Raw genomic sequence first — 27,400 nt, 5'->3', positions numbered from 1 at the left:
AAAAAAATGATAATTTGGACATAAGCAAAATGAAAAACTTTTGTTCTAAAAAAGACTTGTTTGTAAGAGGATGAAAAGACAAATTACAATGTGGAAGAAAATATTTTCAAACAACATATAAAAATTTGGGGTCTATAATATATAAGTAATTCTCATAATTCAATAGTTAGAAGACAACCCAATTAAGAATATGCTAGAACCCAACAATATAGAATAAGAATTAAACAGCAGAACCAAGTGGTCTATATTCTGGAATGCAAGTTTTGTTTAGCATCCAAGAATTAATTTGTGTAAAATATCAATAGAATAAAGAGCAAAACTACATGATCATCTCAGTAGACAAAGAAAAAGCATTTGACAAGCTCTAACACCCTTTCATGATAAAAATACTCAACAAAGTAAGAGTACAGGGAACTTCAGTAACCTGATAAAGGGTGTCTATGAAAGATACTGGTTGCTGAAAGACTGGATGATTTCCCGCAAGATCAGAAAAAAGACAAAATGTCTACCCTTTGACTTCTACTTAACATTATATTGGAGGTTTTATCCAGGAAAAGTTGGAAAGAAGAGAACTGAGTTGGAAAGGTGACATGACATGACGTATACATAGGAATACTAAGAAATTCACACACACATACATACACACACACACATACACACACACCAACAATGGCACTAATAAACAAGTTTAGCAAGATATGAGATTGATATGCACAAATTGATTACATATTTATATGCTTTCAATGAAAAATCTCAAATGGAACTTAGAAAAATTGCATTTACAGTAACATCAAAAAAATGAAATATTTAAGAAAGAAATTTACGATGGTGGATTAGAGGAAGGATGCATTTCCAGTTGCTTTATGGCTCAGAATTCAAACAGTGGGAATACTGATTCTCAGTGAGATGCTGGGAATCTATAGGAAAAGTACAAGTTCATATGGTAGAAACTGTGCTGCTGGACTTAACTTCTCCAAGAGACAGCTACTTGATCCACATACAAATTAACCACACTCAAACTTCAGCAATACTTAATAAGATGAAAGAAATAAAATCCCCAAACTAATTATTGAGCCCCAAGTAGGAACAGCTGTGTGTGTGTGTGTGGGGGGTGCTCAGACCTCACATATGGACATCCGCTCTACAGCAAAAACAAAGAGAATTAACACAAAAGCTGTGGATACCACACCTATGGGGGGGTGTCTCAATCTAGATCATTTTAGGATACTATGGCAAGAGAAGCCTTTGCCCTAAACAGCCCATAAGTAAAAATGGAAAAGAAATCCATCCTAACAAGTGCATAAAACTCAACACAAGAATACCAGAAATATAAAAAAACAAATATGACACTTCCTAGAGTTCATAATTTACCAGCAACTAACTCCACAGATATTTGAGTGGACGAAATATCAGATAAAGTATTCAAAAAATGTTTATAGAGTGCTTGCCCAGCACGTAAGAGGCACTGGGTTTGATCCTCAGCATCCTGTTAAAAAAAATAAACAAAATAAATGTATTGTGTCCATCTACAACTAAAAAAGAAATTCTTAAAAAAAAAAAAGATCAATGAGGGTTGGAGTTGTGGCTCAGTGATGGAGTAATTGCCTCACACATATGAGGCACTGGGTTTGATCCTCAGCACTGCATAAAAATAAATAAATAAATAAGGTATTGGGTCTGTCTACAATTAAAAATACTTTAAAAATGATCAGCAAATTCCAAGAGACCATAGGAAGACAACTGAATGAATTAAGAAGGCCAGTACAAGCGGAGGGAAGTCCCGAGACACGAAAGGGAACGCCACCGCCTGTGCAGCGGGGCCGCGCGGGGGCCGCGCCCATCCAAGGGACTTTGAACACATCGGGGATCCGCCCTCAGCAGACTCGCCCAGGAGAGAAAAGCTTGGAGGAAGGACCATCCTTTTGGCTTTGTGGCTGTCCCAACTAAGAACCCAGATGGCATGATGAACCTGATGAACTGGGAATGTGCCATCCCAGGAAAGAAGGGGCCTCCGTGGGAAGGAGGCTTGTTCAAGCTGCCGCTGCTCTTCAAAGATGATTATCCATCCTCACCACCGAAATGTAAATTTGAGCCGCCGTTGTTTCACCCAAATGTGTGCCCTTCTGGTACCGTGTGTCTGTCCATCCTGGAGGAGGACAAGAACTGGAGGCCAGCCATCACGATCAAGCAGATCTTACTAGGAATACAGGAATTTCTAAATGAACCAAATATCCAAGACCCCGCTTAAGCAGAGGCCTACGCGATTTACTGCCAAAACAGAGTGGAACATGAGAAAAAGGTTCGAGCCAAGAAGTTTGCACCCTCATAGACAGCGACCCTGTGGCACCGCCAAAAGGAAGGGATTGGTTTGGCAAGAACTTGTTTACACCTTTTGCAAATCTCAAGTCGCTCGTGCAGTTACCAGTCGCCTGGAAGGGTTGGGCGGGCATCATCTTCCATTTCCGCCACTGGTATACAGTTCTCAATTCGCTGAATTGCCCCAATTTTTTCATACAGGGTCTCTTCCTTCAGTCTTTTGTATTTTTGATTGCTATGTAAAACTTGCTTTTATTTTAATATTGATGTCAGTATTTCAACTGCTGTAAAATTATAAACTTTTATACTTGGGTAAGCCCTAGGAGCTAGTTCCTTTGCTCAGATGCAGGCATGCAACACCGTTCAGAGCTGTCCTGGCCTCCAGCGGGCTGTGTGTAAGTCCCTGTCCCTCCCTCCCACACCCTTCTCTCAGAACCTGGCTGTTGCTAATGCGCCTCCCATCCAAAGTCTGCAGTGTCTGGACCCGCACCTCTTCCTTTGTGTTTATATGGCGTTTGTCTGTGTTGTTGTTTAGAGTAAATAAACTGTTTATATATACATATTTTTTAAAAAGAAGGCCAGTACATAATATGAATGAGAAATTCAATGAGTAAATAGAGAAATTGAAAAAGGACCAAACAGGGCTGGGGATGTGGCTCAAGCGGTAGTGCCCTCGCCTGGCATGTGTGCCGCTCGGTTGGATCCTCAGCACCACATAAAAACAAAGATGTTGTGTCCGCCGAAAACTAAAAAATAAATATTAAAATTCTCTCTCTCTCTCTTTTTTTTAAAAAAAAGAACCAAACAGAAATCTTGGAAATGAAAGACACAATAAATCAAAATGTTCAGGTGAAAGTCTATCTAGAGTATATACCATACTGAAGACAGAATTTCAGAGTTGGATGATAAAGTGGCTGGCCTTGAACATTAAAACATTAAAGACAAGAAAATAAGTAAACATGACAAGAATATACAAGAACTCTGAGACAATAAGAGATCAAATTTAAGAATCATTGGAATTGGAGAGTGTTGTGAGATAAAGGCTAATGACATGGATAACCTCTTCAGGAAAATAAAAACAGAAACATTTCCACACATTGAAAATGAGATGGGCATTGAGGTACAGAACCCCAAATAGACAAGATCAAGAAAGAACTTCTCCACAACACATTATCATTAAAATGCTTAACATACAGTATAATGATAGAATTTTAAAAGCCTCAATAAGAAAAAACAGTCAGGTCACATTTAGAGGCAAGCCAATCAGAATTATTTCTGATTTCTCAGCACAAAATCTAAAATCCAGGAGGACTTGAAAGAAAGTAACTGTCAGCCAAGATTGCTATATCCATCAAAGTTAACCTTTAGAATTGGATAAGAAATAAAAACCTTCCAAGATAAGTAGAAACTAAAATAATCCATAATGCTAAACTGGCATAAGAAAAATCTTAAATACTTCACACAGGAGGAATAAAAACAAAATAAAACAAAACCCAGAACTCACAAGTAGATAAATTTCATTTGAAAAATGAGAAACAGAACCAAATTAAACATTAGAAATAAGCCACAATAATGGTAATTAATAAACATCTCCCTATGATGAAGTTGAATGCAAATGACCTCAACTCTCCAATTAGAGCTAAATCTAACATTCATCAAAAAGAATGAAATACTTAGAAATAAATCTAACAAAAATGTATAAAGCATATTTTGAAAACTACAAAACATTGTTAGAAGATATGAAAAACCTGAATCTATGGGGGGGGAACCCCTAATATCCATGGAATGGAAGACTTAATACTGCTAAATAAAAATCCTCTACAAATTCATCTACAGATTCAACACAGTCTTTATCAGATTTATGGGCTGGCTTCTTTAAAAAAAAAAAACCCAACAAACTGATTTAAAATTTCATGTGTAATTAATTGCAAAGGACTCAGAATTATCTTGAAGAAGTTGGAAGATTCACATTTCCTGATGTTAAAACTTACTTCAAAGCAACAATAACCCAGAGAGTGTGGTCATGGTATAAAGAAAAACATACAGCTTAATGGTAGAGAATTGAGAGTCTGGAAATAAAACCAACTTATTTTCAACAAGGGTGCCAAGGACATTCAATGGAAAAACAATAGTTTGGGCCTCAATTGGCAATGGATCCTTAAATAAGATACCCAAAGCACAAAGAATGAAAGAAATAATAGATAAAATTGCACCTGATCAATTTAAAGGATTAAAAAAATATTGTCAAGAAATGATAACCCACAGAATGGGAGAAAATATTCTCAAATTATTTATCTGATAAGGGACTTGTACTAGAATATACAAATAACTTATATAATTCAATAATAAAAAGACAACTCAAATATTGGATCAAGGGGCTTAACCCATCTGTACCACAAAGGGGATGGAGGACATGATTCATGATTGTATATAGATGTCTAAGTCCATTTTGTGTTGCTATAACAGAATACCTGAGACTGGGTAAAAATTAACTGAAATTTGTTTCTCACTGTTCTAGAGGCTGGGAAATCCAATATCAAGGTGCCTCCAACTTGTGAGAGATTTCTTGTTTCTTCAAAACACGGCAGAAGAATCCAGACCCAGTGGCACACACCTGTAATCACTTTGACTCTGGAGGCTGAGGCAGGAGGATTACAAATTTAAGGCCAGCCTTGGCAACTTAGTGAGACCCTGTCTCAAAATAAAACAGTTGTAAATTGCCCCTAGGTTCAATCCCCAGTTTTAAAAAAAAAAGGCAGAAAGGCAAAGATAGAGAAGTGGAGAAAGAGAGTGAGCTAACCAGCCAAAGTTAGTTAGTTTCTCCTTCCTTCCTTCCTCCCTCCCTCCCTCCCTCCCTTCCTTCCTTCCTTCCTTGAATCTACCTTGAATCTTCCTAAAGAATCCACTCCTGTGATAATGCCATTAATCCATTCTGGGACAGACCTCTGGGCCTAATCATCTCCTAAAGGTCTCATCTCTTATTACTGTTACAATGATAACTAAATTTCAACATGAATTTCAGAGATAATAAACACTTAAACCATAGAAATAAGTTACTATTGAAGTTGAGTAATGGAAAATGGGAGTTTATAATGGGTTGAATTTTGATCCCAAACAAATCTGTTCAAGTCCTAAACTCCAGTACCTGTGAATATGACTTTATTTGGAAATAGGATCTTTGCAGATATAATCATGTTAAGATAAAGTCATGTGAGATCAGAGTGGCCCTAAAAATGATGGGTGTCTTTATAAAGAAAGGGAGACTTGGAAACACACAGGAAGAAGGCAGCATGTGAAGATGGGAGGTAGAGATTGGGATTGTGCTGCTATAAGCCGAGGAATACCAACTGCTGAAACCACCAGAAATAAGCAAGAAGCAAAGAAGAATTCTTCCCAAGACCCTTCAGAGGGAGCATGGTCCTGATGACATCTTGATTTTGAACTTTTCATCTCCAGAACCATGAAAGCTGTGTTACAACAGCCTTAAGAAACAAACACAAGGTTTGGCTTACTATTATTCCTACTTTGTTCATATTTGAATTTTTCAAAATAAAAAGTTTAAAAACAACAATACTGCCATCCAATCATTGGCTTCCTTGTTGGGAAGTAGTAGGGAGTGGCAGAGACTGTGGCTCATGCCCATAGAGGGCACAGAATCTGTCGAAAGTAGGTATCTCAGCTCTGGTGATTGTGGCACTATGGAATATTGCACCCATGATGCCAGAGTTTCCAGTTTCTTAAAATAAACTTGAGAATCTGTATTTCCTGAATTGGAAATGTTTGTAACTAATTCGAAATCTTAAAAAATTTGTGTGGCTTTTCATAACAAGAACAGGGCAACATACACATTTGTGTTTGCACATACACATGTGTGTATTAATTCTTGAATCTCTCACAAAATAAGACATACTAAGTAAGATAATAAAAGAATGCTCCCCACCCCAGTAGAAACATAGCCTGTTTGGGTCAACTAAGACTTCTCTGATTGGATGTGACCCTTCATTAACACTGGGAAAATGGTTTTTTTAAGTGCTTATTACATGTCAAGCTCTTTGAAGGTATTTTATAGGCTGCATTTCACTTAATCATCACAAGGTAAATATTCATCAGGAAATTTTTTACACATGAAGAAAATGAAGCAAGGATTTCATATCTTTCTATTCCACCATAACCAATGAGCTGTTTCAACATGTTTGCATTGGTAAAAAGAGTGAGCCCTAGAATCAAACAGCTCTGGATTCAAGTCATATTTCTCAAGTTAAATACTATAAACTGTGGGACAAACAAACTATTTGAGTTGTCGGTGGGCTCCAAAGACTAACTTCCCCATCCCCCAAGAAGAGCCGTCGAATGGTGAGCCCTGCTGGCTGATGTGATCTTTACCCACCAATCAGACTAGGCCTGCTGGCTCACATGATCCTTACCCACCAATCAGACTAGGCCTGCTGGCTCACATGATCCTTACCCACCAATCAGACTAGCCCTGCTGATTCACAAGATCCTTACCCACCAATCAGAAAGCACCCCATGCCAACTGTCAAACCAGTCAACCATTAAACTGTCATAACTGTCAAACCACCCAAGCTCTATAAATATGCAGAGCTGTTCCTCAATATAGGGTATTTTTTCCAGTGAGGAGCCTTGTTCGTTCTTTCAATTTGGGTATATTTTTATTGGTATGTAAAAAAAGAGATGATGCTGGGCATGGTGGTACATATCAAAAGGCTGGTCTGAAAGATCACAGTTTGAGGCCAGTCTGAGTAACTTAGCAAGACTCTGTCTTAAAATAAAAATAAATAAATAAATAAAAGGTCTGGAGATGTAGGTTAGTGGGAGAATGCCCCTGGGTTCAATACTCAGAACAATAACAACAAATAAAAGGTTGGGGGTGGTGATGGGTAATATTCATGTTTAATTCATGGGGTGACTAAATGAGACAGTGTATGTCATATGCTTAGCCTATTTCCTGTACATGCCACTGGGAACTAGTAGATGTAAGCTATCACTATTGTTATTTTTGAAATACTATTGCTAGACTCAGGAGTACATTTCTTTAATATTCTAGCACATTCAAAGTTTTTTTTCTTTTTTTTTAATATTTATTTTTTAGTTGTAGTCAGACACAATATCTTTATCTCACTTATTTATTTTTATGTGGTACTGAGGATCGAACCCAGGGCCTCACGTGTGTAAGACGAGCTCCCTACCGTTGAGCCACAGCCCCAGCCCTTAAACTTTCTAACTATAAAAATTCAACCAACACAAACTTTCTAGAACTCTTGTGAAGGAACCTTTGTAATGTATAACTATACATGTGATCTTTGAAAACCTATGTTGCTGAGCCCTTCTGGAGATTTCATAGTTGCCAACAACAAGATTTTCTTTTCTCTACTATGTTCTGGTACAGGAACTTTGTTCTCCTGACTCTTTAGAAATAGTTTTGTTCTCTTGAATCAAGACAGCAGGGGCTGGGGCTGGGGCTCAGTGGTAGAGCACTCCTCTTGCATGTATAGAGCCCTGGGTTCGATCCTTAGTACCACAAAGTAAAAATACAGGCTAAGGGGCTGGGGATGTGGCTCAAGTGGTAGCTTGCTGGCCTGGCATGCGTGAGCCACTGTGATCCTCAGCACCACATAAAAATAAATAAAGATATTGTGTCCACCTAAAACAAAAAAAAAATCTTAAAAAAATAAAGGTTAAAAAATAAAAGGGACAAGTTTAAAAAAAAAAGTCAGCGATGATTCCTGTTCTCTTGATTATTTCTTCCTGTTTGCTCAGTATGTGAGAGCAAATGTCTATTGAGGTTTTTGTTTTTCTCCCAATTTAAGTCTGGAATTGGAGTTAATAAAAAAAAAAAAAAGATCCAGGGAAGAATCTGATGGGCTCAGCTGGAATATATTGTCCACTGTGGGTCAATCAGCTGTGGTCAGCAGTGATTCTTGGGTACCAACTTAAAATCAGAACATGGGATACCAGCAATTGACAGGATTATCCTGCCCATGTAGCCAGGCAAGAACTACTGGGATGTACCTGGTATTTGCTGTTGATGCCAGAGATGACAATTATTCTTTCAAGAAGGGGTAGCATCCACTGAGGATACATTATTGGGAGACATTGCTGATCATTTTCTTTGTTTGAATATGTACCAAATTTGCTAATGGTTATCTCTAGGGATTAGGACAGAAAGGAACCATCTTCACTTTCTGCATCTTTGTGCTATTTAAAATTTTTTCCTGAAACACTTATTTTTAGAAGAGTTTTAGATTTATAGGGAAATCAAGAAGCTATATTGAGAGTTTCTATATGTTGTACAGTTCATTTTCCTATATTTAATATCTTACATTATTAGTGATCCATGATTACAATCAATGAACCAATATTGACACCTTGTTATTAACCAAAGTCCTTAATTTCTTGAGATTTTATTAGTTCACTGTGCCCTCTTTTCTGTTCCAGTTTTCCTCCAGGATATCACATTACATTTAGTTATCATTTTTGCTTAGGTTCCTCTTGGATGGTGAGAGTTCCTCATACTTTCCTTGTTTGTGTTGATGTTGGCAGTTTTGAGAAGTTCTGATTTAGTATTTTGTAGGATGCTCCACTCTTGGACGTTTTTCTTATGATAAGACTGGGTTATTGTGAGGAAGAGCACTAGATCTCCATTTTTATTACGTTGTATCAAGCATACTTACTATCAGTATGATTTTTTTTCAGTATTAGTGATCAAACCTAGGGCTTCACACATGCTAGGCAAGTGCTCTGCCACCCTCAGCCTTTTTAAAAATTTTATTTTGATACAGGGTTTCACTGAGTTGTCTCTGTTGGCCTCCAACTTGCAATCCTGCGTTTGCCTCCCAAATAGCTGAGGTTATAGGCATGCACCGCCTTGCCTGGCTCAACATGATTTTTCACTGTTGGTATTGGCTTCGATCACCTGGTTGACGTAGTGTTTATCAGTTTTCTCAATTGTAAAATTACTCTTTTTTCCTAATAATAATCACTAATAATGTAAGATATTAAAATTACACTTAGAAAGGAAGCTCCTATGCACAGTCTATGCCCAATGAGAGGGAAATGATGCTGCCCCTTTTTGAGAGCAGAGTATCTACAAAAAGTTTTTGGACTTCTTTTGTGTGTTACTTTCCTAAAACTATCATGGCAAATTGGCAAGTAATTTAAATGGGAATTTTTTTTAAATATAATTTTTAGATGTTGATGAACCTTTATTTTATTCATTTATTTATACGTGGGGCTGAGAATCAAAACCCAATGCATCACACATGCTAGGCAAGTGCTCTGCCACTGAGCCACAACCCCAGCCCTAAATGGAATTTTTTTTATCTCTGAGTTTTGGAGACAAGTCAAGGTGTCAGCAGGGCTGTGTTCCCTCTGTCTAGTTCTTTCTTGCCTCGTCCTGCCTCCAGTGGCCCTAGTGTCTCTTGGCTTGTGGCAGCATAATTCTAACCTCTATCTCCTTCTTCAGTCACGTTCTTCTATTTTCTTCTGTGTCCTTTTCTTTCCTTATATTGACATCAGTCATTAGATTAAGTGCCTACTGTAAGTCCAGTATGTCTTAAGACCCTTTAACCAATGGCATCCACAAAGGCTATTTCCAAATAAAGTCACATTCTGAGGTTCTGAATTTTTGGGGGGAGGTACTATTATCTCACTTTATTCCTCAGGGGAAATTTTTCTCTTTTCCCTCATTTATTAATATATAGTCATTTATTTGTATCATTCTGCCTAGTGGATTTTATTTTATATTTTTAATTATAATCTAATATTAACTTTTAATTTTTCCCCTCAAAGTATTTTTGCTCTGATCATTGGGAATTCTTTCAGTTGGCTCTTGTGACATTATCTTCAACATTTTTTTAAGCACTTCCTTATTTTCTTGTACTACAAGATGCTCCAGTCTCATCTTGTGTATTTCCTATCCCAGTCCCTAGAATCAGCAATTTTTCCAAAGAGCTCTGATTATTTTCAATGGAGAGTGGCATTAAAAATCAAGATCTTATCATCTGGATTTCTCACAGCTACTTGTGTAGTGTATCTTTAAGGCCCTCTCAGCTGACAGAAACCAAACCAAACCAAAATAACAAAAAAAGCATTTACCAACCCATGTATATATACGTATCTTTAAATATTTCTACATGTTATTATATGCCTCTATAAGGATAAACATAGTTCATATTGGTGTATCCAACTTTATTCCATTACCACATGGTTCAGTCTAACCTCATTTTGATAACTGTAAGCTTTTACTCCAATAGTGGGAAAGCTGGCTTACACTATTTGACATCCATTTATTTAATTGTTCCATTTCATTATACATGTTAGCAGTATCAACTTTGTTACCTGAATCCTCAGGAAACAACAACTAGTGTACAATGCTTATGTGCTGTTCCCTTTTACTTTTAGTCTACAGAGGCCATCCATTCTAAAATTTTTTTTAGTTCAGCCCTTTGTTGCTCTCTCTAATGCCTTTCAGTGGAATTGTTGTACACATTCAAACATTCATATAATCAAACTCTCTAAACACATCTGTATCCCTTCCTAGGTTCCTTTAATCTCCTAGATGATTTTTAAATATATATAAAGATTAATTATTTGTGTTGTAGAGTTCTTTTTTTTTTTTAAAGAGAGAGTGAGAGAGGGGAGAGAGAGGGGAGAGAGAGAGAGAATTTTTAATATTTATTTTTCAGTTCTCGGCGGACACAACATCTTTGTTGGTATGTGGTGCTGAGGATCGAACCCGGGTCGCACGCATGCCAGGCGAGCGCGCTACCGCTTGAGCCACATCCCCAGCCCGTGTTGTAGAGTTCTATAGGTTTTGAAAATGCAATAATAAAGCTTATCCACCATTGTGGTATCATATAAATCATTTTATTGCTCTAAAAATCCTCTGTGCATCACTATTCATTCCTCACTCCGAATCTCTGACATTTATTATTTTATTCTCTATTGTTTTGTTTTTCAGACTGACATATAGATGGGATTATGCAATATATGTAACCTTTTCATACTCACTTCTTTTGCTTAGTAATAAGCATTTAAGTTTCTTTTACACCTTCTCATGGCTTGACAGCCAATTTTAATGTTGTTGAATAATATTCTATTGTATGGATATACCACAGTATGTTTATTCATTCATCTATTCAGAGTCATTTTGGTTGCTTCCAAGTTTTGACAATTATAAATAAAGCTGAAGCTGCTATGAACATTTGCATGGGGGTTTGTTGTGAGATGCTCTGAATTTTGGGGGGGCCTTGGAGTCTGGTTTTATGCCCTGTTGATTTACACTACCAGCCTGTGTTTGAAAAACATCCTTCACAGGCTTGCAGTTTGGTAATGGTCATTCTGAGGCTCACAGAGAGATTATCCCTCTGGCTTGGAGACTCCTCCTCCATTTGCAGAGTGTAACTGCCCAACACACTGAAAACTGTTCTTGTTCTGGCCTTCCTTAGAGCATACCATTCATATCTCATCTTATGTCCCACAGCTCATTCTTCCTCTGCCTTGGACTTGGTGAGGTAAGCAAACTGAACTGCTTACCTCCTTTCTCAGACCTACAGTTAGTTCTTTATTCACTCCTCTGTTTGGGGTATGTGTCCCTCATCTCTCATACTCTTCTCCATACTCCCTCCCCATACCTCATCAGTTATCAAGTCTGTGGATTCACCCTAAGATCTCCACCTCTCCGGTTCCACTGCCATTGGTGTTCCTCAGAGGAAATCTTTCTCCCATCCTTAGAACCTGGTGGGAGAAAAATTAAGGTATTTCATGTCTCTACATCATTGCGTAAGCTGTTCCTTTTGTTAAGGCATATGTTTCCTTTCACTAACTACATGGGAAACTCATGCTCATCTTTTGAAACTCTGCTTAGGCATCTATAAAGCTTTGCTTACTTCTATTTATTTATAGAATGTCACCTGGAAACTGGTATAAGTGCAGAAACAAGTTCCATACCAGTCCTACTAAATCAGGATCTGTATTTTAAAAGATCTCCAGGTGATTTGTGTGCGGTTAAAATTTGAGAAGTCTTCTGAATCACTCCTGACACTGAGTTTCTATTATGACATGAATTACATTGCTTTGCAGTTATCTATGTCTATCTTCTTTAGACTGAGTTTCTTGATGTCAGGGTCAGACAAGATGGCAGCAACTGAAATGAAGCCTAGATATTTGTGTGACATCAAGGATTCTTCAGTCCTAAGTCTGAGGTCAATGACAAGGAGAAAAATTATATAAGGGAAACTCATTTCAAATAATATTTTGCTTTATCCTTACAAAGACATTGTTAAACAATACATATACCCTTTTTCTCTTCTTAGAAAGAATTCCAGTAAGAATCAAATGGGACAATAAAAAAGGGTTTATGTTCAAGAATGTTTGTAATTATAAAAAATTAAATTACATAAATGTCCAACTATAATAGAAGCAATTAAAATAGTTATATAGATATGTATTTATGAGGGGAGGGGAGGGGGGATAGTAGAGAATAGGACAGACAGCAGAATACATCAGACACTAGAAAGGCAATATGTCAATCAATGGAAGGGAAACTGATGTGATACATCAATCTGTATACGGGGTAAAAGCGGGAGTTCATAATCCACTTGACTCAAACCGTGTAATATGATGTATTAAGAACTATGTAATGTTATGAACGACCAATAAAAAATTTAAAAAAAAGATATGTATTTATATGGAAAGATGATATAGTCACATAAAACATGAGTTTTTATAATTTTTTAAAACTACAAATTATGTAATAAATTTAAAAATGCAAACAATATAGAATTGTATATAGGAAAGCATTAAAAGTAATTGTCTCCCAGCATCTGTTTGATGGTTTCCATTCTCCTAGAATTTCTAACTTATATATAAAGAGTAAGTAATGTTTTATAAGTTTATGAGTTCTAAAGACAGCTCATAATGAATTCTTTATTATTGTCAAGCTTACTTTAAAAATACATTTTGTAAAGTTTAGTATCTGTAGTATACACCTGTCTTACATGTATGTACTTTCCTCAGTAATGCAGCTAGTATTAATTTGCATTTACAGGTCAAGTTTAACTATATATATCTACACATACACATAAATTTCTCTCTCTTTGTTGATGTCTGTGTCTCTCTATTTTTCTTGGATACCCATCCCTTTGAGCTTAGGAAACTTAAATTGAGCTCTGTTTCTTTTTTTAAAATATTTTTTAGTGTTGATGGACCTTTATTTTATTCATTTATTTATATGTGGCACTGAGAATCGAACCCAGTGCCTCACACATGTGAGGCAAGCACTCTACCACTGAGCCACAACCCCAGTCCCTGAGCTCTGTTTCTTTCTATAAAAATTTGAATATATTTTTAAAGTTTCTTTCCATAAGTCTGCTATATCATCTTTAATAATTACAAAATTCTTTATGGGGGTATCATAATTGAAATATTTAATTCTCTTACAGATGGACATTGCAATCATTTACCATTTTTTGTTATGAACATTGTCACGAACATCTTTTACATATATACTTGGCTTTATTTTATGAAAATAACTTTTTATGTTTTAAAAATAATGCACATTCATTGTTAAATATTTAAAGACAATTATAGAAATCATAACTATAGAAGAAAAATTAAAAATCACCTTTAATTTCATCACTATGAATTATCATTTAAGTTTTCCAAAATAAAATTAAATTTGATAGAAGAAAAAGAATAATGGGGCTGGGGTGGTAGCTCAGTAGTAGAGTGCCTGTCTAGTGTGTATAAGGCTCTGGGTTTGATCCTCAGCACCACATAAAAATAAATAAGTAAAATAAAGGTTTTGTGTCCATCTAAAGCTAAAATAAATATTTTGGAAAAAAAAGAAGAAGAAAAAACAAGAGTAAAACTAGTCATCTACCCTGTCCCCACATTTTTCTACATTTAAAAAAAGATTGTGAAATAGTAAGAGAATTGGAACAATGTTTTTGGTCAACTTTTTTTTAAATTCAAAGGCATATCTTCAAATTTTCATGGACTAAAACTTTATAACCTGCCAAATAAAAATCAGAAGACACCTATGATTGTCAAATTAATGGTACACACACATGCAAATATACACATATTAAAAAAATTTATTAACAAGGAACCAAATTCAAAACCTGAGTACACTCTGTCCAGGAGAAAGTAATAATAAAAAAAGGATGATACTTAATAAAAATGTCCAATAAAACTGACAAATTACTTGTAGGAGAAAAAAAGATCTCCTGTACCTATTATAAATCCAACAAATTAATCATGAATTCAAAATATTAATCTTATTTGTCTCTCCTTTTTTTGTCCAATAGGGATTGGATATTTCATACTTGCTTAAATAACAAAAACAAAACTTTGCTAATTTGAATGTGCACTCTTAAGCACCTCTGAAAGGATAAAAGAAACTGAAGTTAAAATGTAAAGGACTAGGTATTGTAAAGTTTCTGAACTGCACACAGAACCTGAAATTCCTGAGGCAGTTAAGACAATGCCCGGTACTGCCCACTTAGTTGTTTAATAACCTGGACCCAGTGCAGCTTGGCACGTAGGCATCTCAGGGCCCAAACCAATCAGTTTGAATGTACCCCCCTCCTTAGGACTGACCTATCACTCTCGCCCGAACTGTTCCCGCCAATGAATGTACTAATCATGTTTGAGAGTTGTTATTCAATTTTCCCGCGCCTCATGATGATTTGCTCTGATGTATGCAAAGTCCCCGCCCTCCCCAAAAAGTGTACTTAAGCACTGCTTAACCCCTCCTCGGGGCTCTTGGCCACTCTCCCTTCTTGAGTGAGCCTGGAGCCCCAGCGAGCTGGATTGGATCCTCAATAAACCCCCTTTTGCTGTTGCATGAGTCGGTCTCTTGGTGGTCTCTTCCTCCGATGTTCGCGGGACCCTTACACCTCTACTAAATGACCTGAGGCCTGCTGAAATATTTTATAATCTGTTTTTGTTCCTAGTATCAGTGACACAGAACCTGAAGATGACTTAATTGTCTGCTTTATGATTCAATCAAAATCACATATTTAGGATCATAAGTCAGCCTCTTTCCTTATTTGGTACTTATGCTTTTTTTCGTATCTCTTTTAATTTTTGCTCAGAGACATCTGTGAAACTTGTGTTTAAGTGACACAGCTCTTTTTGCCAAGGAGGCAATAAACTTACCTTTGCTTTATGCTGCAGTCTGGCTGGGCAGAAATAACCCAGCCACCACAAAGCACTTGTATGTTCAAACAGGAAACTTTATTGCCTGAACTCCACCAGCACTCCACGCACATTCCCCGGGAACTCTCTCCCACTCCACCGGGCTGCGAGCTTGTTCACTCTTGGAACTGGTGAGAACTCACCTCCAAAGGTCTAATATACAATTGAATACACAGCTTAACATAACCATCATCATCTCAATGGCTCGCTGGCGTCACCTCTCAACCACTCCCTTCTGGCATAATGCCATGCATCATCCCAACTCAGCTGTGGCCCTCAACAGCTTAGATTGCTATTTGTTGGTCTTTGTTCCTTACTAACAGTTGTCCCAAATCCTGTGCATTTTAGTTTGACCATGACTTTCTAGAATAGATTTTGCCCACCTAGAGTTTTTAACTGTACTCTCATTTCTTGTTAGTGGAAATTTTATCCTTGTTTCATCTTTAAGAACTTCCAGATTTCAACTTTACTCAATTTGTGCATCTATATTTTCTTCTTGAAGTATTTGTCCCAGACACCTCTAATTTCCAAATCCAGTTTTGATAAATTGTATTTTGGGTCTGCAACATAGTTTTCAAATTAGGACTTTTTCCAGTCCTCTCATGCTTTAGCACCAAGGTCTGTCTCTGGTTTCCCAGATGTTTTTCTAGGATTCCTTTATCAATTTGTTTAAGTACATCCTCAAGTAATTTTTTTTTTCAGAGAGGGTGCACGAGAGAGAAAATTAGAGTCCTAGCTTATCCTCAAATGTCTTCTTTTGTCCTCACATTTGACAGTATGACGGGATATGGAATTTCTGTTCAAAATAAATTTCTTTATATAAAAGTTTATGTAACAAGTAAAAATTTAATTATTTTAACAGCTGGCACTAGAGTTTATCTAAGGGGGGAACAACCTAAGAAAGGAGAAAATACTGAGATAAACCCTTATAGGCTGGAGAGCAGGAGTGTTTGGGTGACAACACTATAGGAGAGAGAGGAAATTAGCTATCATTGCTCATTCATTTCAGAGAATGGAACTCATACTGGTTCTGAGAAAGTAGAGGACTGGAAGTGTAAAGGTAAAATTTCTAAGCTGATTCTAAGCTGCAAAGCCTGAGTTAAAGTGTAGAAGACCGGGCATTGTAAAGTTTCTAAACTGCAAGGCCTGGGTTAAAAAGTTAAAATTCCTCTGCTACCCCCAGAACCTATAATCCCTGTAGCTGTTAGGACAATACTATAACTTCCCAGTAAATATTTCCACTGACTCCCTGGTTGTCTAATAACCTGGGATTCTGTGTAGTATGTCACGTAGTCCTTTAGGCCCTAAAACCAATCAGTTTGAATGTGTACTCCGCTTAGAAGTGACCAATCACCCCTGCCCAGCCTGTTCCCACCAATGGATGTACTAATCATGTCTCAGAGTTGTTGTTCAATTTTCCCGAGCCTCATGATGATTTGTTCTGATGTATGCAAAGCCCCCTGTCCTCCTCAAAAAGTGTACTTAAGCTCTGCTTGACCTCTGCTCTGGGCTCTGGGCTGTTTTCCCTTCCTGAGTGAGCCTAGAGCCTCAGTGCGCTGAATTAGGATCCTCTTCAATAAAAATCCCTCCTGTTTATTGCATGAAGCTGGTCTCTTGTGGTCTCTTCCTCCGACGTTTCACCGGACCCTTACAGAAGGATAAAGAGAAGTCACCTAACGTTCCATGTGAAATGGATTGTATTGTTGGGGTTGTGCTTTTGAAAAACATCTGTCCAAAAATTCTTTGATATTACTCCCTTCAAGAGATGGAGCTTAATAAAGTGTGGGCTAGACTTAATGATCCACTTCTAAATGCATAGAATAAAGCACATGGTGCATAGCTTTAAGAAAAAAATCATACAAAGGTACCATGACTTCTTTATGGGACTATGCCTTTAAGAGAACTAGCATTTTCCCTTCTTTTTTGGAATGCTGCAATGTAGAAGTTGGTTTTTCCTTGGACTCCCATGATAAGAGGAAGCCCACATTGGCCAGGTGAAAAAACATGCTCAACTTGCATCTAGCTATCCAACTGTTCCCAGTGCAGATGCCATAGAAATGAAGGAGCCATCTTGGACATTCTCATCCCAGGAGACACTGGAGAAGACCTGAGGGTCTAGACATGGCCTCAGTTGAACTGTCTCAGCCATCTTCAGCCATCCTAGGCATTCCAGTTGATACTCAGATGGCTAAGCACAGTGACAAGCTGTCCATACTGTGCCCTGACTAATTCCTAACCAGAATCATATGTATATGCTATAGTTTGGATCTTGAATATTCCCCAAAGGCCCCTTGCTTGGTACTACTGGGAGGTGATGGAAACCTTTAAGATGTGGAGCCTAGTGGGATGCCTTAGGCCACTGGGGATACTAGGACTTCAGTCCCTTCTCTTTTGATTTGCAGCCATGAGTAAATGGCCTCTGCCACCAACCACATGCTCCTGCCATGATGTACTGTGCCACCACAGGGCCAGTCAGCAATGGGGCCAATCAGTCATGGACTGAAACATACAAAACTGTGAGCCAAAATAAACTTCTCATTTTATGTTGATTTATCACAGATATATGCTGTAGTAACAGAAAGCTGACTAATATAACACATAAAATAGTTTTTGTTTTGGGATGTTTTATTGTGCAGCGATAAACAAATGGAACAATGCAGTTTAAAAATGTTTAACTAGAGCATTCTTTTGAAAGTCTTTGTTGACATTATTCCTTCATTGCAAGAGTAACACTTGTGCATTGTGCCACCTATGCATTATGTCACAAATAAAGCATTGTTTAGGGTGAGAACATTGTCCTACTTTTTTTTTCTTTTTGTATGTAGCATATTGCTTGGCCTTCTAGAGGCTTGATGAAAATTTAATGAGTTAATACTTCTCACTTCCTTTCTTCCATCTCTTATATTACTGTCCTTCCATTCTTATTAAAAAGAAGGCTAAACCCTAGAATTCTGGAATGATACTCTAGGAACTGAGCTCCCACTGCTCTAGAGGCCTGGGGAGGATAGTGCCTCATGGATGGGCTGGCCAGGGCTCAGGCAGAGGGCTGCTACCTTCACCTGATTCCAAGTTCCCGCGAATACCTTCCTTGATTGAAGGTGAGACTGTGACTTTATAAGAATGAAGTCTGATTAATACTTTCAAGGTTAACAGCTTTAAGGCACTGTGTGGGCTTTGGGAATACAGCAGCTGAACTACAATGTTCTGAGGAATTTGGAGGGGGAGAAATCTCTGAATACCAATAGGTTATCTGGCCTTGGGCATGTCCTCCCCTCTCTGGCTCAGATTCTTCCTTGAGTCTCCTTAGCCAAAGCACAATTAGGAAAAACCTGAGGTAATCAAAGTGGGCTCTGGCAATGCCCCAATATGCCAGAGACAAATGCACCCCTGTAATGTTTCAAATTCTTTAGAAAATGTGGGCGGACACTATGGAAAGAGAAAGTTACAAAACAGCACAGAGTGTTCCCTGTTTGAAATTTTATCCAGCCTCTCTCTGGAACCAAGTTGGGGAAGGCTGTTTGCCAATGTGTTATCTGTGGTTATCTGAGGGGGCAGGAAGAAATTATTCTGGGTAATTTTTATTTTATTTTTGGCATGCTTCCAAGCATTCTTCAATAAACATCTATTACTTTTCATAATCAAGAAATTAAAAAACATTTTTAAAAGCAGGCTGTTTGGCACACATCCTTGGTCATTTTTTGCTAAGCACATAAATTGCTTCTAAATAGAAGTAAAAAAGAGAGGAATCATCCATGCAGCCTTGTAGGTAGAGATTGTGGGAGTTATTTAACTTATTAGTTGTTTACTGCTGTATAACAAATCACCACAAATTTAAGTGGCTTAAAACAGCAAAATTTCTGTGGGTTGAGACAACAGGCATGCTGTAGCCAAATCCTCTGTTAAGAAACTCAAGGGGCTGGGGTTGTGGCTCAATGGTAGAGTACTTGCCTAGCATGTGTGAGGCACTTGGTTCAAGTCTCAACACCACATATAAATAAATAAAATAAAGATCCATCAACAACTTAAAAAAAAAAAGAAACTCCAGGTGTTGGGCCAGGCTGTCTTTATCTGGCGGTATGAATAATACTGTGGTTTGAATGTGTCCCCCCAAAGTTTATATATTATAAATTTAATCCCCAAAGCTATATGCTAATGGTATTTGAGGGTAGGGCCTTTGGAAGATAATTAGGATTAGATGAGGTAATGACCCCAATGATAGCATTAATTGTTTTATATGAGGAAGAGAAATCTGAGATAGCAGATTTGCTGTACCTTGTCATATGATACCTTCTGCCATGTTATGATGCAGAAAGAAGGCTTTATAAGATGTCAAGCAGATGCTAGCACCTTTTGACTCTCCAGCTTCTGAGACTATAAGAAATCAATTTTCTTAAAATTACCCAGTTTCAGGCATTTTATTGTAGCATCAGAAAATGGAAAGAAAAATGAGGAAGACTCCACTTCCATGTTCACTCTAGTTGTTGTCAGAATTCAGTTCCCTGTAGCTATAGGAGAGAGGGCCCCAACTTACTGCTGTTCTTTGGTTGAAAGCTACTCTCAGCTCCTGGAGGCCACCCAGTTTCTTTTCCACATGGGCTTCCCAAAAAGGCCACTTTCTGCCAAAACCATCAGGGAAAACCTCTATAACAAGTGTGCTAGCATAATGACGTCTTGTCTTATTGAGATATACTCATAGCGTGAAGTACCATTGCCTTTACAAGACACAAGTGGCTGAAACAAATTACAAGTCTCACTTACCTTGAAGTGAGATTACAAAGATTACAAGAATTACAAAGGTATTATTCATGTAATGGGCTGAATGTTTTGGTCATTCCAACAGTCATATTGAAGCTCTAATCCCTTGTATGACTGTATTTGAAGACGTGGCCTCTAAGGAAGTAATTAAGGTTAAGTGAGGTCACAAGGGTGGGGCCCTGATCAAATAGGATAGCATCCTTGTAAGGATATATAACAGAGAATTCTCGTTTTCTCCATGTACATGTACTGAGGAAAGCTCATGTGAAGATATGTTGAGAAGACCTTCAGGAAGAAAACCTTCACCCAGAAACCAAAGTGACTGGTCACCCTGACCTCAAACGTCCAAGATCAAGAACTGTGAGAAATTAGTTTCTTGTTATTTAAGCCATTCAGTCTGTGGTATTCTATTATAGTACCTGAGCGGAATTAAAATAGGTATGAAGGGGCTGGGGATGTGGCTCAAGCGGTAGCGCGCTTGCCTGGCATACGTGCTGCCCGGGTTCAATCCTCAGCACCACATACAAACAAAGATGTTGTGTCTGCCAAAAACTAAAAAAAATAGATGTTGAAAGTTCTCTCTCTCTCCCCCCCCTCACTCTATCTTTAAAAAATAAAATAAAATAGGCATGAATACTAGGAGGAACAAATTATTGGAGAAGGGAAGGTGGAAACACCTCAGAGCCTATCTGCCACACCTAATATTATGAGGTGTCTGGAATTCCAGATACAAATTCCAGAAGTTTCTAGGCAACATGGAATATTTCAAAAATCAGATTCTCCAGAGATTTTCTGTAGGACAGTGTGAGATCTGGAAAATTTTAAATAAGCTCAACTAAATTGATTCCAATGATGGTGGCAGGTGGACTATGTTTGAAAAATATGGGATTAGATCAGTCAGCTTTGAATACTAATACTGTTACTTCATTGATATAGGACCTTCAATCAGGGGCTCCACCTTCCAACCAGTTTCTTTTTCTATTGTAATAAGGCAAGTTATTAAAAGAAAATGTAACAACTGGGTGCAGTAGCATGTGCCTGTAATCCCAGCCACATGGGAAGCTGAGGCAGGAGGATTACAAATTTGAGGCCAGCCTCAGCAATTTAGCAAGACTCTGTCTCAAAATAAAAAGTAAAAAGGGTTGGGGATTGGTTGAGAATGTAGCTCAGTGCCCCTGAGTTCAATCCCTAGTGTGTACCACACACACACACACACACACACACACACACACACACACACACACACACAAAAGGAAAAGGGGAAGGGGAAGGGGAAGGGAGCGAAGCAGAATGAGAAGAAAGAAAGGAAATACAACATTTGCTGTTAGTAGCTTCTGTCACCAGCTCAGCCCCAGCAAAAGGAGGCCAATGTTGCTGTCTCATATTCCATCTCCATGTCCTTAGTATTTGTTTCAGGGACATTCGAAAGTTTCAAATAAGAAGGGAACAAGGTTTGGGGGATATTCAAATATGTAAAAATTTTGGATCTTTTTTTTTTTTTTTTTAAATTCTGGATCTTGCTTTCCCTTATGGCTGAAGAAAGTGAGTGTCCAGGTGTAGATCTGAGGCCAGTTGTGGGACTGAGGTCAGGATCAGCATCCCTGGGCAACAGAAGTAAAAGCAGTTCTGGTCATGGTGTCCAATAGCTAGTGGAGCAGCCTCCATGTGGTCATCCCCATAGGAAGTGCTTCAGTTTTCTGGCATCATAAAGTGTCATAGCTGGGGGGTTGGAGGATTGGTCTTTGTGAAAGCAAGTTAACTGAGGGTAATGACCTATAGAGATAAAGGTAAAGGAAACTTCTTGTGCTAGGGCTACGGAACAAAATACACACTAAAAATGTAAAATGAGACAATGCTTAGAAATTGCAGAGCACAGTACCTGGCACATACTAAGGATGTGATAAATGGAAGTCATTGTTTTATTATCAAATTCTTCTAGTCTGAGCAGCTAAAAAATCTTTTTCTGATTTCATGGCTCTGTTGTACACAAGCTGAAAGAGGTCCATAGTTTAGAGGATGAAACTTGGGTTAAGAGCCAGAGTAGGACTGGGGTTGTGGCTCAGTGGTAGAGCACTCGCCTAGCACATGGGAGGCCCTGGGTTCGATCCTCAGAACTACATAAAAATAAATAAATAAAATAAAGGTATTGTGTCCAACTACAACTAAAAAAAAATCATTAAAAAAAAGAGCCAGAATAGACCATTTATAAGCCAAAGGACCCAGGTTTTCCTCCAATGGAATGCTCTGAGTATTAACTAAGGTAATAATGGCAGAGAACCTAGCTCTGTTTCTCAGTTTCAAGAAAAGATTGTTATCATCACGTATTGTAATTATGATGCTAAATGCTGGCCAAACTGAGAGACTGGTATCATGGGCATGTTTTAGATTGTTAAGTAAAGGGTATTTGAGCAAAATATAGAACCAGGCCTCATTCCTGGGCATGTAACCTGTATAAGTTACTCAGGGCCTCATGCCCACAAGGGCCTCACATTTGGTTTAATGTTTTGTTGTCATCATCTTGAAATTATTATTATTTTTTTTGGAATAGTGGAGATTAAACCCAAGGAAGGGCGCTTAACCACTGAGTCACATCCCCAGCTCCCTTTTATATTTTATTTAGAGACAGGGTCTTGCTGAATTGTTGAGGCTGGCTTTGAACTCATGATCTTTCTGCCGGAGTGTCCCAAGCCACTGGGATTATAGGCTACCACACCTGGCCTTGAAATTCTTAATAATTTTTAAACAATGGACACTAGATTTTCATTTTTCACTGGTCCCCACAAATCAAGTAAATGTTCTTTATACAACATCTTGATCCCAGATCTTAGCAATCTTAGCAAATTTCTAAATTTTGTATAGCCTTTTATCTTGTATGACTCTTTTTTTTTTATTTTTTTCTTCCTTTTTTTTTTGTTCTTTTTTTTTGTATGACTCTTAATAAATATTGAGTGGTTTTCCTTCTCATAAATTTTACCAGCTATGGGAAAAAGAAGGTGGACACTAAAGGATTAGAGAAAAAGGATGGAGTCAGGGCCAGGGGAATGTGTGAAGATCCCTTCTGATATGTAAAAGGTAGCAATTTCCTATAAGGCCCATGTAGGAATCACATGGAAGCCTGACTCAAGCTTTATAAGTGGGAGAAAAATGAAGAGATGAGAGGGGTAAGGAAGGAGGATAACAAGCAGGTTCTACCTGTCCTTGGTAGGCAGGTAAGGTTTTAAAGGGAAGCAGAGAAAGTGAAGCAAGAATACCCAGTTTATTGGCTGGGGTTGTAGCTCAGCAGTAGAGCACTTGCCTAGCATGTGTGAGGCATTGGGTTTGATCCTCAGCATCACATAAAAATAAATAAGTAAAGGTATTGTGTCCATCTACAACTTAAAATATTAAAACAAACAAACAAAAAAAGATACCCAGTTCATGTAGGTTCACACAGGTGAGATCAGACTCTGAGAGGCTGTTGGGATAAAATGCTTTGGAACAGAGCTCTCTGCCTTTAAAGATGGAACTGGAGGAGGTATCCAGGCAGTCATAAACATGGCCTGAGTCCTTATTCCATTTTTGGGTGCTCCAGGCATGAGGAAACAGCAATCCATTTGGTGAGGAGCTAAGAACAACTTGGTATCAATTTGCTTTTTGCTGAAGCCAAGGATGCCTGCTATTCTAGACTTGAGGTTTTCTTAAGAAACCTCAAGTCTAGGTTTGTGTGTGTGTGTGTGTTACACACACATACAACTAAATATACGTATATGTGTATATGTGTTTATATATATTTAGTTGCATATGAACACAATGCTTTTACTTTATTTATTTTTATGTGGTGCTAAGAATTGAACCAGTGTGCCTCACACATGCTAGGCAAGTGCTTTGCCACTGAGCTACAACTCCAGCCCCTTCATATTCATTTTTAATCACTGTAAGTTTTCCCATACTGAGACATAATGGAACATCCCAAATTGGTTGGAAAGCTTGTTTTGGACAAGAAAGAATGGCCAAGACTGACTGTAGCCAGTTTCTCTGTAAGACCTGCAAGGAGATCTGTTCCTCTTCTACTGCATGCTGCCTTTCAAGACTCTGTTCTGGCTCTGGGGTGACTTCCTGGGCTGTTTCAGATCAGTGGTGGTGGCAGTGTGTGTGTGTGTGTGTGTGTGTATGTGCATGTGAGTGCATGCACTCACATGTGAGCATGTTTCTGTGCTGCTCTGGACTCTGATTTTATGCTTGCTTTGTCGTACACTTTCCAAAATTGTGGTTTAACTTAAATGATCACATTGGAAAATGAGTATTGTAAAATACACACAGAATACATTGCACTGTAATTGTGCTGGTCACAAGATAACCAGATGTATTTTAAAATGCTAATTCATAGTGCACTCAAGATATGGGTTCTGAGGACAGAATGCAAATTGAATACTGTTTTGAAGACTATTGTCCTTGTCTTCTGAGCATATCAGTGAATATTTGTGATTGGAGTCAAGTGTAGGCCTGATGGTCCTCTAGTTCCCTCATTTCCATGGGTGTCTTCCTCTAAGTATGTTTTCTGAGTCCCGTACCACTTAAAACATCCCCTCAACTTGAATCTTTTCTCTGGCCAAACTGTCTTCTTCCTATCTCTGAATAGTCTCAGGCATCTTTTGAACTTGAGAAATCAGAAATTGCACAGAGGCCAAGCATTAAATTAGGCTGTCATTGTTTGGTTTTGAGGTGTCCCTCAAAAGCTCACATGTGAGACAATGCAAGGCTCAGAGAGGAAATATTGGGTTGTGACAGTCTTAACCCAATCAGTGAATTAATCCCCTCAAAGGGATTAACTGAGTGGTAACTGAAGTGGTAGGGTGTGGCTGGAAGAGGTGGGTATTGTGAGTATGGTTTGGGGTATACATTTGCAACTGGCAAGTGAAGACCTCTTTTACTCTGCTGCTGGATTGTCATGAGCCGGTTCCCTCTGCCACACTCTTCTGCCAAGATGTCCTGCCTCACCTGGAGCCAGGAGGAATGGAGCCTGCTGATTGAGATCTATGAAACCATGAGCCCCTAAATAAACGTTTTCTCCTCTACAGTTGATCTGGTCAGATCTTTTAGTCACAGAAATGAAAAAGATGACTAAAACATAGACAAATGTGACTCTGATGTTTCTGTTCCATTTCTCTTGTTTCAGAGGAATGGCATGGCTGAGCCCAGGATTCCCCAATGTCCTCAATGTTTGCTACTTGATGTGATTATTGATCTGGCTTTAGCCCATTTCCATGACCTAATGACTAGCTACTTTCCCTAAGACTCAGAGGCCTGCTACTTCAGGATGGTAATCTGGGATAAAGCTGTAAGGCCTTCTGGAATATTCTAATAGTTCAGAATTATAACTGAACAGGAAAACATCTTATATTTTCGTTGGTATAAAGGATCAGGGTTCTGTGACTGAACTAAACCTCTTTCTTTCTTTTTAAATAACAGGGAACAGTTGAGGGTTTGGCCCTTGATTTGATGCAGTAAGAGATTCATCCATCTAGAGTATGCACACATTCCCAGTACAGGATGCCTGCTCTGATACAGATTAAGAAGGACATATTTCTATCAATGAGAATTGGACCTCCTTAATCCAGGCATTTTACTTTATAAAATAATTTTTAGTTGTAGATGGACACAATACCTTTATTTAATCTTTATATGTGCTGAGGATTGAACCTAGGGCATCACACATGCCAGGCGAGCGCTCTACCACTGAGCCACAACCCCAGCCCATCTTACTTGTTTTGTTAAAGGTCAACTGGCATGAGTGGCATCCAAGGGCCTCAGCCCACAAGAGAAATGGACTGTGACATGTTTTCCTGTCACCAGCATTCCTGAGAGTGGTAGGGTAAGGAATTGATTTTTCTTATAAAAGAGATTAAATCTGATAGTTTGTGTATGTCATGATTAAAAAGACAAGGTTCAGAGAAGTTAAGTGGATTGCCAGGTCCTCAGCTTTGCTAATGCAGAAATTTGCTTGGTTCAGTCTATTGGAATCAACAGGTTCTAAGGTTTTGATCCAACACCTATTATGTGTCAGATGCTGATAAAACTGAAACAAAGATGGTTGAGGTAAGACTTTCCATTACATGAAAACTCAAATGGAATATACAACAATTGGATCTAAATGTCTAGGGTTAGTTTAGCTTTAGATATGGCTGAAGCTAGAGGGCAAAAATATCCTTAGAAAACTCTTAGCTCCCTGAATAGGTTCCATTCCCACATGATCTTTCTCCTTTGGTTAGCAAGATTGTAGCCAGCAGTGCCAGTTCAATATTCAGTAGATTAAAAACAGAAGAAAAGGGCTGGGGATGTGGCTCAAGCGGTAGTGCGCTCGCCTGACATGCATGCGGCCCGGGTTCGATCCTCAGCACCACATACCAACAAAGATGTTGTTTCCGCCGAGAACTAAAAAATAAATATTAAAAAAAAACCCAAAACAACAACAACAACAACAAAAAAAAAAAACCAGAAGAAAACAGCCTCCTCTACCCACAAGATTAACTCTATTTGTATAAAATTGTCTTGGCTTAGATTGTATACTCACTCATTTACCAATTACCCTGGTCAAGGGACTACATTGCTTTAGTTGGTCAGTCTGAATTATATGCTCACCTCTGGAGCCAGGTTGTAGAACATACAGTGTAAGAGGACGGGAAACTTAAGAAGGTAACTGATATGCCTTTATCAAAAGCAGAAGTAGATGCTGGACAGATAAAAGCAACAGATGGCCTTAACAATGGAACTCTGGGAGTATAGAGTGCCTTCTAACTAATAAAGCATGGGGCTAATTTATTAATTTATGAGATATATACTTGGTTCATGACTCAACCAGTCATCTACCTAGGGCACAGCCCTCTTATCAGAAAGTCCAGCCAAGGGCAGACTGATTCAATAGACTAAAAATCAAAACAAGTGGAATCAGATGTTCTTAAGAAATATTACTATTAAATTATCTGCAGTGAGGGAGAGAAACCTCAATACCAATAATGTGAAGAGGGTTGAAGTTTATTTATCTTGTAAATGAAATCCAGAAGAGTTCAGGCCTGGCATGGTGCCTCCACATTCATCAGGAACCTTGGCTCTTTTTGATGTGTTGCTCTGT

At 38.2% G+C, this 27,400-nt stretch overlaps 1 pseudogene; it reads left to right on the top strand.

Annotated features, from left to right (window-relative positions):
- Positions 1-1,704: 1,704 nt before the first annotated feature.
- On the top strand, positions 1,705-2,329 carry LOC113196840 (SUMO-conjugating enzyme UBC9 pseudogene; annotated as a pseudogene).
- Positions 2,330-27,400: the final 25,071 nt, after the last annotated feature.

This window comes from Urocitellus parryii, chromosome 3 (assembly GCF_045843805.1).
Source record: "Urocitellus parryii isolate mUroPar1 chromosome 3, mUroPar1.hap1, whole genome shotgun sequence".
NCBI lineage: Eukaryota > Metazoa > Chordata > Mammalia > Rodentia > Sciuridae > Urocitellus > Urocitellus parryii.
Note: the sequence above shows the minus strand (reverse complement) of the source record. Positions and strands in the feature narration are given on the sequence as shown.